This window comes from Drosophila eugracilis, unplaced genomic scaffold (assembly GCF_018153835.1).
Source record: "Drosophila eugracilis isolate 14026-0451.02 unplaced genomic scaffold, ASM1815383v1 contig_2155, whole genome shotgun sequence".
Lineage (NCBI taxonomy): Eukaryota > Metazoa > Arthropoda > Insecta > Diptera > Drosophilidae > Drosophila > Drosophila eugracilis.
In genome coordinates this window covers 1,267,121-1,281,846 of record NW_024573039.1, presented here as the reverse complement: position 1 = coordinate 1,281,846, position 14,726 = coordinate 1,267,121, and the positions used below count along the sequence as shown (strand labels likewise).

Sequence of the window (14,726 nt, the reverse complement as noted above, 5' to 3'; positions counted from 1 at the left end):
GCAATGAAAATAAATTTCCACCAAGATGACGACTATGAGGCGAGACATTGCACAAAGTGCTACACTAGAAAGACCAGGCATCCTTCCGCATATGCAGAGAGAGAAATAAAGTTAAGGAAAAGGAGGTTTCAAATTGAAAAGGAAAATCGGAAAAGGTCTTCAAAGTTTGATTTTAATGTTTTTCTAACGGGAAAAGGATTTGTTTTTTGTGAGATTTGTAAAGAAAAATGTGACTTAAAGTAGTTGGATTATTAATTTAATAAGAAAAGTCATTCCTACTTATCATAATCTTAAACTAATTTCCCTAAGAAATAGTAATAAAAAATTCTTAAAAATGATTTTAAAGGGAAATCCAAAAGGAAATCCCACTGCAGCTTTGCAAAGGTCATGAAAACTCAATTTGCGCTGTGTAGCAGCCCTCTAACTCACACGAACATAAACAAACACACACTCTCACACTCACACTCGAAGGCAGATGGAAGCGGGTCTATGTGTGTGTGAGAGAGAGTGTGTGTGTGTCCCTTGGCATGTCCTTTAGCATGTCCATCTGGTCGTGTGAGTGCATTTGCCATTTTGGTTGCCGCTTTATGCGCAAACATTAAGTCAACACAATTTCAAATTTAGTTTTTATAGAAAATTGTCTCTGTCTGCAGTCTCTCTTCCCCCCTCCTTCCCTTCAGTTCCTGCCACTGCGCTCTACCCCCCCTTTTACCCTTCTACACTTTTCACTGCTGTCGCTCACTCTCTCTGTGCTTTCTTTCAATTTGCAAAATCGTTGCCCGCACCAATTACCGTTTGATTATGCCCCCAATGTGCCGGAAAAGCGAGGAAAACTAAGGAGAACGAACGTCAGTGAAAAACAGTAAGAGAGTAGAGAGTGAGGGAAAGAGAAAAGAAGTGGGAGGTAAATGCTAGTCAGAGTCGAAGGAAAAGCGGTGAGGAGTCCACTTCATAAACTGTTGACACTCCGTTTCCCATTTCCCATTTTCCATTTCCCATTGCTACACCTAGCACCTAACACCCTCCCCCGCCACCCACCAATTACCCCCGATTCCCCCTTTTCCACGGGCAGCATGCCAGGCAATAATTAAGGCAAGTGCGCCTCCAGGAATAGCAAGATGTGCATACACACACACACACTCATACACACTCGTATGAACACCCACACCCACCCACTCACACTCGCACACATTCCACTGGTGCTCGACTTAATAAATCCGAGAAACCAGCATCGTTGCACTGAGAGAAATGAAGGGTTGGAGGAGTTAAGTAGGGAAAGACTTAACTTAGATTCCATTTGCAAAAATGTCTTTAAGGGTTCTTTTTTATTTAAAGAGATGTTTTAGGTTAAAGGTTAAATATTAATAAGATTTTTGTAAATATGTTAAATATTATTATTTATTTTACTATCAGAAACCGAGATATTAGATATATATATAGTATAAGGTTTTATGGGTCTTATAGCTCTTATGATCTCCCACAATTTCTGTGATTTTAGCTGACATTTTTGGGTTAACTAAACCCTAGAAGCATCTTACTTCCTACTTAGGCACCTAAGGTTTTTATATGAGAGAAGTTTTAACGATATAAAAAATTAATAACTGGAATATGAATGCATATATACATATTACATAAAAAGTTTATTGACATTTTACCAGTTATCTAATTCTTAAAAAATGGCTTTTGGGTTTACAATCTTTTTTTGAACGCCTTCTACTTACTACCTTACAACTACCGACTCTATTCTAGAACCTCTTACTTCCTACTTAGGTTGTTGGTTCTTAAATGCGAGAAGAATATAAGATCATAATATCCGGAATATGAATGGCTTTATATTTTATACAGGATGGCCCATGTAACGTTTGCTTTTTGAACTATCGATAATTTTGACTTATACATTTCGAATATCATTGTCAATGTGTCAGATATTTAGTAGAAGGTTTGCGGTTTACGAAATCGTTAAGTTTATGCTCAAAGAAAATTGGGAAATTTTGATATTTTTTTTCTGAGTGTAGTGGTGCCATGGAGTCACCAGTTCGAAGCCAAACCCAAAGCTGCCACATCAAACACTGCAAATATTTATGTCGCCCCCACCACTTGCACGTTCCACACTGCCCCCTACCCCTAAACCCCTTGCTTCTGGCTTGCCCCCTGCAGAGGCATCAAAATGCAAATGCCTAAACGTTTCGCTGGGATGAAGAAGTCGCAGTCAGGGGGGAGGAGGGGTTGAGAATCGTGAAACGCGAGGCCGCTGATTGCGCAACGCTCGAGCTCCGTTCAGCTCGAGTGTTGAATTGCAAATGCGTCAATTGTCAACTATGTGAGGCAAGCGGGGCCACCCAGCCACGCCCTTACCCCCCCACACCGCCTTGCCACATTTGACTGGAGTAAGAAATCGAGAAGGGGAATGGGTATGGGGTATGGGGAATGGGGAATATGGTAACGGAAATGAAAACGGCCTTTTGTTACAATTTCTTGGGCACTTTTCTTGTTCTTGTTCTTTGTATGCAATTAACGTTGCAATTTGTAAGAGCAGATGGGATACGCCGCGCAGCATGCCACGGAATTTTTGTCTCACTTTCAACGCTCTTCTTTCCTCTTTACTCTTTTTTTTTTTTTGGCAATCATTTTGGGAGAATGAAGTGGGTTGCCTGCCGTCAGTCTTGTGCTTACTCTTCTTAATTATTAAAGTCTGGCGCTTAAATCGTATAACCTTCCTTAAAGGCGAAAAGGACACACACATGCCATGCTCGCTTCTGCTCTCTCAATCGCACGAAAGTTTTCCACTTTATGGTTAGGGAGGGGGGTAATAAGAAGAGATTTCCCATAAAAAAAATAGATTTCCTTGTTGCTCTGGCTGCAAAATAAAGTATTCGTTAAATATTTACGTTCCATGGGTTTAATATGTATGAAGCTGTCCCTAAACATCCCTCCCCCCACCACCCCTCAACCACCTTGAGGCAACTAACCACACACGCATATGGCGGAAAACTAGCTTGTTGGGTGGCTTTGGGTGGCCGCCATCGGTGGATGAAGGCCAATCAAAGGCCACTCACGAGCGGCTTAGCCGGCGACTTTTGTCCAACACACACAGACATACGCAACACACACACGCACATGGTTCACAGATTAGACTTGGCACGGCATTGACTATGACCAGCTCATGGACTCTTAACTCTCTCCTTCTCATCCATCCATTTTGGCCTGGCCAACACACAGAGCCAACAATATGAAAAAACCAAAATGATAATCGATGCTTACAATGGAAAAGTTCGCGGTAAAACAGTGTGGAAGGGGGAGGGAAGTTGAGGTGCTGGTCAAGAGGTCAGAGGGCAAGATACTGAAACAGGCCATTGAATCCATAAATTACAGCACTAAATTAAAGATCGGGTTTGTGTAGAATGTGAGTTGGGTTAATTAGGGGTTGGGAAGTTAACAAGCTAAAAAGTCATAGGGATAGTGATTAGAAGGGATTTTAAGTGGAAATTTAAGGAATATTATTTAGTGTTTTTACTATTTATTGTTAGTCATAACAGAAACATCATAATATAAGATTATTCATCATATAAATTTCTGGTTAAGTCTAGTTTCTTGTTTAACTTAGTTAAAAGTTCGATTTAGATTAAATACATACTTACTTTTACTCCAAATACTAAGCTTAACAACCAAGAACCTTAATGATACCCCTTACTCGTAGAGTAAAAGGGTATATTGCATTCGGTGAGAAGTGGGTAACAGGTAGAAAAAAGCGTATCTGACCCTAAAAAGTATATATATTCTTGATCAATATCAATAGCGAATTATGCCATGTCCGTCCGTCCATCCATCCGTCCGTCTGTCCATCTGTACGTCTGTCCGTTCGTCTGTCCGCCTGTCCGTTCGACCGTCTGTCCGTATGAACGCTGAGATCTATGTATATAGCGTTTCTTCTCATTTATGATGATTTTATTATTAAATATTATGATCTTCACCAGCCAGTCACTAGTAAATTAGTTGTACTATTAGTACTAGTCAATTACATAGTAAAAATAATATAGGAACTCATAAAGATTTTTGATTTTTAGGTAATGTAACTAGAATGTTTAATACGCTTTAGGGTGTGGAACCTGATAGGAAAGTAGTTGGTCAGTAGTTGTTTTAAGATATATCAAATCGATTTCCTTCTTTCGAGTACTTTTGGCCTTTTGATGGTTTTTTCTGCTACTAGTACTTAACGTTGACTCCTTTGATCAGAGAACTTCAGCTTTCCTATCGAATTTATTTGTCCGTCCGTCTGTCCGTATGACTGCTAAGATCTCAGTAACTATGCAAAATACAAAGTTGGAATGAAGCCAGCAGATTCTTGAGATGTTTACGCAAGAGCAAGTCTGTTTCAGCGCCCTGCCACGCCCGCTCTTACGCCCATAAAATACAAGAAATGAAAAGATAGCGCTGGTAAAATTATTTTCTGGCTCAATTTCTGTTAGCAAAATGATTATTGTAAAATTGGATAAGAGAGTAATGGATATCTTATAGTTCCAGCACTAGAATATAGCTTTTTATCTTTTTAAAAATCAATTTCCCATAATAACTGAAAGTGTGAATTTATAAACTAAATTCGCAGGTTAAAAATTACTTTCTAAGCTAAGCATTACAAGAAAGTTGCATTTAAAAACCATCATTTGGTGGTCGAAATATTTGAAATATTAAAAAATATTAAAAATATTTCAAATATAATTAGTAACACAACCAATAAAGTTCAAGGTTATTAAAAATCCATCACAAAAGATTCAGATTCGTCAACTTAACTCGCCCTTAAAATTCTGTTTACCTTTCTGGCAATTCAATCTGTTCTTTTGTTATTTTTTTTTTCTTTGTCGATCCTTTCTTGACCACAATATGCATATCCTTACGCATACATAACATATATAGACGATAAACCTACCTCGCCAGGGCGGGCGCTTATCGCAGCTTAATAAAAAATCCAATCCAATTGATGGGATTGAATCTTTTGTTTGTGCGTTACCTTGCGCCGCCTGCCTCCCAGCAGCAATTGATGTTCTTGTTACCGTTGTTGTTTCATTTGCCATTGTGGTCGTTGTCCTTATTGTCCTTGTTATTGTTGCTGTTATTGTTGTTGCCATTGTTGTACATTAAGCTGGTAATAATTGTAAAAAGATTAAAGGGAATTTTAATTAAAAATTATATTTATTTGATTTAATTTTTATTGGCGCTTTTTAAAAAGCCATTTAACGACTTGGGACACACACGCCGACACACACACACACACACATACAAAGGGATTGGATTGGCCAGGGAATGGTATAAGGATGAGGATGATGTCAGTGGGTGGGTGGGCTCTTCTGTATACGCGCCTGCAGTCGAGTGGCTTCCACGTTGGGCGCCATATAAGTGTGAATTCAACAACGCAAGGAAATTAATCTTAAGCCGCAGACAGCGAAAAGCCAAAAATAAATCAACAATGCAATAATTTATCAGAAAATATGTGTCCATTGCAGTCTCTCTTTCTCTCTCTCTCTCGCTCTGTGTGTGTGTGTGTGTGTGTGTCTGCGCTCTCTCGCTCCTTTGTCATTTTGCCTTTCGCTTTGTCTGTGGCTGTGTGTGTGTGTGTGTGTGTGTGTGGTTGCAGCGGGCAAAAGTATGCAACAGTGTTTGCGTTTGAATTTGGAGCGTCAGCAGAATGAGTCAGCTGAATATATCAAGAGCACGCACACTCGTACACACACTCGCACACCACCACCACCACCATCACCACCAGCCGGTACTTAAGTATCTGTAAAATCCACTGTCATGGCAACGCAATGGACAAAAACAGCATTCACATGCACATTCACACTCACATTCATACTCACACTCACATTCTCATCCACAACAGCAGCAGCATCATGGGCCCGACGGAAACGAGACTGTGGGAAAACGAAATATGAGCACCACCACCAGTCCACGACTCTTGACTCTAGCTATCTGTGTGTATGTGTGTGTGTGTGTGGGTGAGTGTAGTGTGTGTGGTAAAAGTGTTGGTGCACACACAGACACACACAGGGATGTCAGAACATGTTGAAGCTATTGCGGCGCTCAGGTTCAGGTTGGTGGCCAGGCTCGTTGCCAGTTCATGAATCAGTAGCAGGGACCAAGTCAGTTAGTCACTCAGCCTTACAGACGGACGGACTGCCGCCATACGGACAAACGGACTAACGGACATAGGGACATATGGACATACTCCCATACGGACAAACGGACAAACAGTCATGGGCCCACGTTAGTCGTCAGTTGGCAGTCGGCAATCAACACCAACTCACTCTTGCCATGTTCCCAACTCCATGCTCCATGCTCCATATGTGCCGTATTCCGTACTCCATATTACGGATTCCCAACGCCTGACTCCTTACCCGCCTCCTTCTCCTGCTCCTCCTCCCCTTCCAATGTGTTTGCGCATTTGCCTGTTTAAAATGTTGCTGCTTCATTATCTGGCCAGGGCAGGGCGCAGCAGCGCTGGCTCAGCTCCGGCGGCTGTTGGCCATTGCCCATTGGCCATTGGCTACTGGCCAGGTTGAATGTCGGAGTTAGAATCCTAACTACACTTGAAAAAAACACGTTAGGATTTTAGTTTTTATTTGATGAATAGAAGGGTTTATGGTGGTTTCTGTAATTAGAACTTCATTAAGATTAAGTCTTTCACTTATTTTGCCTCTTTTATTGATCTTAAGATCAAACACCCTTTTTTTCAGTGTATTTGGTAACACACACACTCAGTAGTTGGCAGAAAACAAAAGCCACTTAGTATTTCTCCTGCCGTTGGTCTTCATTTTGGCACGATTAAAATGTTATTTAATATTGCTGAACTTGCTTTGTAATTTAAGCAATTTAAACGAATAAAAATTAATCAAATTTAAATAAGTTAAAGCTAGGCTGAGGCAGGAATATATATTTATAAAATTAAGTTAGTTTTAAGCAAGTTTAGCAAAGAGTTAAAGAGTTTTAAAAGTTTGCTTAAATCAAGATTTTTCATGGTTAAACGAATGATCGATCAGTTTATAAGTTCGACACAATAACTTATAGTAACCCATCTAGCTTTTACAGTATTAACACCTAATTTCTCTGTGTGTAATAATGTGGGAACAATTTTCAGCACCTTGCCAGAACGCCGCTATGGTCGGTACCGTCCGTCCGTCATCCGCAACGCTGTCTGTCGTCCTTGTCTTTGTCATCAAGGGGCCATTGGCGCATCCTTGTCGTCGGTGTTGGCCGTGCTCGCTCGCATGTTCATATTCCCCATTTCGCAGCTCGCATCCTCTTCCCTTTCCGCTGGCGTTGCACAAATTGCTTAAATTATGCAAAATATGCGCGCCACATCATTCGGGCTGCTGCTGCTGCCGTTGCTGTTGTTGCTGCTTGCCCCTCATGATGCTATCCCTTCGATTCCAGCCATATCTATCCCTGCCACACTGACACTACAACAATGCCACCAACACTTTCAAATTCATTTTCGAAATTGATGAAAGTTGAGTGAAAAGTGTTAGAATGCGTGTGACTGTTACTGTGACTGTGACAGTGTGTTTGGGTCTGGCCACAAAATCCATGACGAGATCTCGACTTTGAAGTTGTTAATGGGATCGATAGGTATATAGCAGGTGTGGTGTGGTCTGGTGTGTCCCCCCAGCATAGTCCTTGTTCTGGGCTTTCCTTTCCCCCCCGCCCCTGTCAACGACAACATCCTGCCTCTCGACACGCTTTGTATTCACAAATCCAATCCAATTTGAGAGTGTAATTACATCAATTAAACTTAATCAAACTGTTTCAAAGTGAGAGCGCCACGCAAATGAAAACGAAAAGGAAAGCCAGCAGCCATGGCCCGTGCCCGCCAGCACAGTGGGGCCAAGACTGATAATTATAATATAAAATTTTAAATCAGTGTTTAAGTTACTATTAAGATAGTGAGTGTAAGAAGTTAGCACAGAGTGGTATAGAGTTAATCAGAAATATGATTATAATTAATAATTCTTTCATTGAGTTCTTGTATTTTGATTAATCGATGGCAAATGCTCATTCATAATCACATCATGACTGCCCTACGAAAACTGCTGCCCTTTTAAATGAAAATTTCCAGGAAATTAGGTTAATTAAGAGGGAGGGTTTAAGGTAATTAATATGTTAACCTATATAGTAAATTCAAAAATTAACTAAACTGAATTTTTAGATAAGCTCTTTACTCTGCTTATCACTTACCATGTTAGGCACTTCATAATATTAGGTTGTCAAAAAAGTCTTGCGGTATAAAATTGGATACAATAATGCGATTCAAGTCAAATATGCGCCGTTTTGTTCGATGACGCGTTCCCAACGAGATGCCAACGTTCATAATGCCCTTCTCATAGAAGCTCGCTTCCCTATTGGCAAAAAACGTGGCGGAGCGTGGCCCATCTTCGACCACCTCTGCACCAGAACGAAAACGTTGATGCCATCGTTGTGCGGTGGAAATGGAAACTGTTTTGGGTCCATAAACTGCACAAACTTTATTGGCGGCTTGAGATGCATTTTTGCCTTTATCGTGGTAGTACTGTAAAATATGCCCTATTTTCTCTTTATTTTGCTCCATGATTGCGACGCTATAACTCACGAACGACTTAAAAGAAAAGAAAATCAATCAAACACGTGTTAACGCCTGAAATGAGCTTTCCAAAAAGGTATGACCTGATGCGACTACCAACTTTACTACCGACTTTTTTGACAACCTAATATACACAAAATCTCATAATTTTAGCTACATAGCAAAACAGAAATTTTCAAATCAAAATTTCAAATTTGTTTCAAATTAAGTTAGCCGTGCCTTTTATTTTCTCATAAGGTTTGTTCAGTGTCACGAAAAGTTAGTTTACATCCCAACTCCATGGGGTAAGGATCGAATTCGGAAAAAAATTAATAAAATGTGTAAAAAAGAAACAAAATTTCAACTTTATTTTCAATCGAGTTAGCCTTGCTTTTTCCAACTGTAAAGACGCGTGATGAGTGTCAACCAAAATTTAGTTTACTTCCGAATTCCGTACAGTAAATATCTAATTGTGCTAGAAAAAACATAAATAATAAATATAAAGTAAATTAAGGAAGTTTGCAAAACAAGAAAATGTAAATGTGTTACGCCTTCCTTTCAGTCTCAAAACCATAATGTAAAATTGAAGAAAGGAAGAAAGCTGTTGCATGAATGTGAATGAGTAAAGATTTGTCCAGTGAGAAGTTAGTTTTCTCCCTAATTCCTTGCGGCGGAGATCTAAATCGTTCCCAATAAATAAACAATGAACACAAATTAAAAGCTAAAACAGATCACCCTCATTTCGGCAACTCTGTAAATTGTATTGATCGAATATACTCGTAAATATCGATAATCGGAATGTCAAATTGGTTAGCCCTATCCATACATGTCACAAGTTTAGAAGTGCAAAGGCATTTATTTTTCGGCCACAAGCTAATACATTTTACAATATTATAGACCTTCTTATTGAAAATTAAAAACCTTCAAAAAAAAAAAAACAACTAATCACTAAAGTTCTCTCCATTTGCTCATTATATTTATAGGAAATTGAATCTCCAAGACAGAAGCTGCAGCCGACTATGTCTCATTGGAATTGAAATGTTCGGATTATTGAAAGACCATAAAATCGAAGACTAGAGAAGCTGGAATGCTGAGGAACAAACGATAGGATCAAAGCATACAAAACCCAATCTTCACGGCTGCACCCAGAAATTACAGTGGTGGGGGTACCCCAAAACCGAAGATCTGTGTGAAGTTAGAACTTGGGATAGTTCATGGGTTCTGAGGTCCACTCACTAACTGCAGTCCTGGATGCCACTGCTCTTGCTGGTGTTCAGGAGTTGCATTTTACTAGAGTGCAGTTCCAGGATTGGACATTTATGAGTGGCACTGATGGCAGTTTGGATGCATTCTTGACAAATAGAAAACGTGTCCGCATTTTAAAAGGGACAGGCTCCGACTTGCTCAGCTTCCAATGCAGACCGCGCCTTTGTCATAGACCTCATTTTCTTTGCCAGCTCGGTATCGCGTTGGGCCCCACTGAACTGTTGAGCGACGTCGGTTGGAAGGTGGAGTAAAGTAGTATAATGACTCCTTTGCTCCATCGTCCAATCGTCGTCCCTGTACAGTTCAGCGTTTGCCCATCTCGATCCCGAGCTGTCACAGAGAGAGAGGTCTGTCACAGTTGCCCCGTCTGCATTGCAAGCTGTAAACAAGTAGGAGTCGGTGCCTTTCAAAATGCGACACGTTTTTTGCTGGTAATACTCCTTACTCCATCATCCATTCTGGTCGGCTCCCCGTTCTTCTTTGAACTGGTGACGCATACTACGTGGCACTACGGTTATGACCCACTGCCGTTGGTAGAATCCGAGACGCAACATGGTTGCAATGGCTACTAGTGCGATCAGAATCTTCTTTTTGGGAAAGTGATCTAAGCTGCGAGACGGACAAGTTGGCTACAGACAATGAGCTATTGTTCTGTGGGCACTGCAGAAAGTTGGATCCATCGGCGGAACTGTCACTGATGCTGGTTGAATTGGAAGACAATGGTGATCTTTTACCATGCCAAAAGGTAAAAGCAAATATAAGTTTCGTATTTTCGTATTGAACGAAAGAAATAACCCCGCATGTAAAATGCATGCATTTAGATGACCATTGTGAGACCTTGGATCTATGTTTACGTCATCAATAAAAAGCCTGATCATCATTGAAAACGATGGTATGCAGGGGAACATCCAATTAGTCTGGGGATTAGAAGCATTCAAAATTCAAACTGTGGGATCGGCGACATGACAAATGATTACTAACTGGAATCTGAAGGGAAATGACGTGGACTCACTAACTTACAAATCTTGGACTTCGAGTTGCATTCGTTGTATTCCAGTTTCTGGACTCATGTGCTCTTGGTCGATCATTAGCTTGTTTTAGAGTCTAGGAACTGCGACGTGTCGAAGGCCAAGGTTTGTTGATAGTAGATCTAGTCCACGTGATTTTATTCCGGATTCAAGTTGATCTATACTAGCTCGTACCGCTGATTAGCTTTTCCCTTAATGTAAGTCTGTGGTTGTGAATTCGTAAAAAGACAAAGACCCTTGTATGATAGTTACATCATTTAGCTATCACCTTGATTTAGTTACTTATCATTAGTCGGACAGTTTTTGCTAATTTCCCCGTTTCGTTCCAATCAGTCAGTTTCGTTGGAAAACCTCCTTGACCCCACCTCGCCAACCCTATATATCACACACTTATGAAAATTCACGTTCTCGAAATTTGCGCACACTAATTAAGCGCTGCCAACTAAGTAAAGTAAGTTGCCCCATGAAGACCGGTGACTGGGGGGAGGCAGGCATATGATAGGAGGAGAGGCCCTCATCTTGGTGGAGGAGAGATGGAAACCCACTCGTCACTTCGTCTGCCCCGGGCATCAGCAGCATCCTTCGCCTTTGCTTCATATAATTTATGTTGCATTTGCTGGCTGGCTGGCATAACTTTGGCTCGACTCTGTCTTGGTCTTGGACTCCAGACTCCTACTCCTGCCACTGCTCCTTCTCTTGGCTCCTTTGACTTGAAGTAGTACTGTCAGTTAGTCAGTCAGTGGCGGGCCAGTCACTTTGAGTTCCATATCAAGTTCCAACACACACACACACACCCTACCCCATCCAGCACACCTGAAGGAGTGGCGTGCGCCCAAGACCCGAGCCCGAGGTGAGATGGCAGAGAATATGGCACGTGACTTAAATAAATTGCAAAAATCTTTCTCACAGCACATCCTTCGCATAGTTTGCCATTTTCCTTCAAATTTTTTTTTCCTTTCGTTTTTGGCTGGCAAGAGCTTGGCTGGCTGCTCCTTGGCCTTTGTTGCTCGCCAAACGGCGGCATTTATGTAGACGCCTTCGTGGGCGTGTGTTTTCATGACTTTATTAGCAAGCAGCTTGAAAAGTTCCCTCGAGCACCAGGTCGCCACCTGTCGGCAGGCGAAAACTTTCGCACACATACACAGACGCACGCACACATAATCAACACCTAATCAAAGTAATAGAAACTTATTGGATTAATCGCTGTATAGAATTTCTATTTGCCGATCAAAGGCAGTGTCCGTGTCTGTGATTGTGGTGATTAGAAGGCTAAAAGGGAGTGAGGAGGTGGTGGGTGGTAGGAAGTCCATTGCCCCAGGGCGATACTAATTATGCAACTTCTCGGACCCACTCTCAAAGTCTCTTTCCTTCTCAAATCTGGATGGCAGTCGTGCTCTAATCGTCAAAATTGGAAAATCTCCAGCCACCGATGACAGCTGTCAACGGCGGGGATGACAATGGCAATGCAATCTAGCCATCAATTTTGATTAGGCGGCTTCCATTCGGTTTTGCTGGTGATTTTCTGGTGATGATGAGGCCGATGACGATGACGATGACGATGCCAGTGCCTGCCAGTGTTTGGGTGATGTTTGAGGAAGAGGAGTAGTTGATAGCTCGAGTCGATAATTGAAATTATGCAACTGCTGACAACTTTGACGGCAAATGGCTATGGACAAGAACAAGGACAAGAAGCAGGCGTCAGGCAAGCAAGCAAGCAAGCAGCCGCCACCAAGGATGTCTGCGAAAAGCACTTTACTCATTTTCAGTTTTCTTTCCGGGAAAAACAAAAGAAAATGGGTCGAAAAACAAAAATATGCATGCAATTCGCTTAAGACCAAGCAAATTATAAACTTTGCAAATCTAAAACTAAAGTTTGCATTTTGAGTTTCTTAAACTGAGAAAATCTAGAGGTTCGAAACATTTTCCAGGGAAATTTATTCTTGTATAGATTTATTTTTTAATAATTCGCTAAACTAAGTTTGTTTTATATGGTTTATAGTATTGGGCGTAAAGTTTGTTTACATATTTCTGATCAGGATCTATAGCCTATTGTCCGTTTGATTGTCCGTTTGTCTGTCCGTATGGGGGCTTGGGAACTATTAGAGCTAGAAAGTTGGTTTGAGGCATGCAGATTTTGGAGATGGTTGTGCGGAGTTAGTTTATTTTAGCAGCAAACCACGCCCACTCTAACGCCCATTAACGGAAAAACTTTGTAGTCCGTTAAATTAATGTTAATGTTTTGGTTTGACTTCAAGTTTTCTTATTTCTTCAAAGTCTTTTGATCTACTAGAGTTTAAATTGGAACATTTTTTAACAATTTTCAAAGGAAATAAATTTAAAACTTTTACGGACAGCGGCTACAAGTGAGCAACAGATGGCGCCAGTAAACTGACGTACATGGTGTGACTTCTTGGCCAAACGAAATTTGAAACTGAAGAACAGAGTAAAAGGGAGTAGTGTTTGAGAATAGTAGATTATCAAGTTATCAAAAGTGATCACAGATCTAAGTCGAATTAGTTTTACGCAGAATTTGTTAGAATTTCCCAGGAAATCCAATAATATGTCCACCCATAACCGGCTTCCTTTTAAGCAAACTTAAAGCCCAAGTAGATTTTATGCCAAATCCCCGAAGTGGCTGTAGATGATTCAAAGGGCCAGAAGGCACCACAAGAGATGGGCGAAGACGTTGGATGCTGCATCAGCAGCTAAATCAGCCTTCAAGTCCACCTTTATCTCTCTGTTTCTCCTTCTCCAACCATAACTCGGTCCGGGGGCTGTCGTTTCTGTGTCATCGTTGGGAAGTAAATAAAAAATGTATTTAGACCAAGGCATAATTATACAAATTGGGAATGCAATTAAATTTAATTGTTCCAGCGTTCTTCACAGTCATCTCTCTGTTTGTGTGTGTGTGTGTTGGCTGCATGTGTGCGTGTGCCTGAGTATCTGAGTGTTGCTCAGTTTTTCCATCGTTGGCCCCCTCGTTGCTCCCTCAGTCGATAAAATGTAAAAACGTTTTGAGCACGAACCTTATCTTCCACTGTTGTTGTCCCGCCCGCCTCGCAGAACCTGCTGCTTCTCCAGTCAGCTCCTCCAGCCAGCAGTGTACCCAGTACAAGTGCGCGTAAGTGCCGTAAATAAAACAAGCAGAAATTATAACAGTCCGGGCACCAAAAGGATCTAAAAGGAGGAGTCCAAAGATGGAACAACTAACCCCTGCAACTGCTTCACCCCGATCAAAGGGCTCCAAGGGAGAGCATCTTTTAATGATACATTAGACAGCAGACTGGGCCTATAATGAGGTTGAAAGTGCAACAGCGAAACAAATTGCAAGAAATGAGCCACGTGCCGGCAGGACAATGGTCTGTGGATATACGTTTAACCCCTGGTAGAATAGAAGCAGCCAGGAGATGGCCCAAAAAAAAAACTCCTTTTCTTATTGTCTTTGGTTGTGGCACATTCAGAGTGACAGTTTAGTGCTGTTATCCTACTCGGTTTTTGGTTTGCACTTTAAAAAGTGTTAAAAAATAAGAGAAAAATGTTATAGCCAAGATCGATCCTTATAGGAAATGTGTCATTTCTTTTAATTTAAGGAATGTTTTTGGAATTTTTAAACTTGTTTTTGAGAGAAAAAAATGACATTTCCAATAGCAAGGTTCTACCTTTAAGCCTTGAATCATTCCAAGCTGACCAACATTGGTCACTAAAACTTGGGACGGAAGCTTAAATATTCATTAGTCATGTAGGAGTTGCATTCAAAAAACACTTTTAGGAAAAACATTTAAGGAAAAATATTAAAAATTGCAGTTTGCTACATCAAGAACTTGGTTTCGGAGGAAATTCAAGAA

The 14,726-nt window shown here is 40.9% G+C and overlaps 1 long non-coding RNA gene across 9 annotated transcripts in view; it reads left to right on the top strand.

The window, feature by feature from the left end:
• LOC108105024 overlaps window positions 1-14,726 on the top strand; it is a 130,393-nt gene that overhangs the window by 100,174 nt on the left and 15,493 nt on the right. For all 9 annotated transcript variants that reach the window (XR_001772338.2, XR_001772337.2, XR_001772339.2 and 6 more), the window contains exon 6: window positions 9,571-10,598. This is a non-coding gene — a long non-coding RNA (uncharacterized LOC108105024). The remainder of the gene's footprint in view (window positions 1-9,570; window positions 10,599-14,726) is intronic.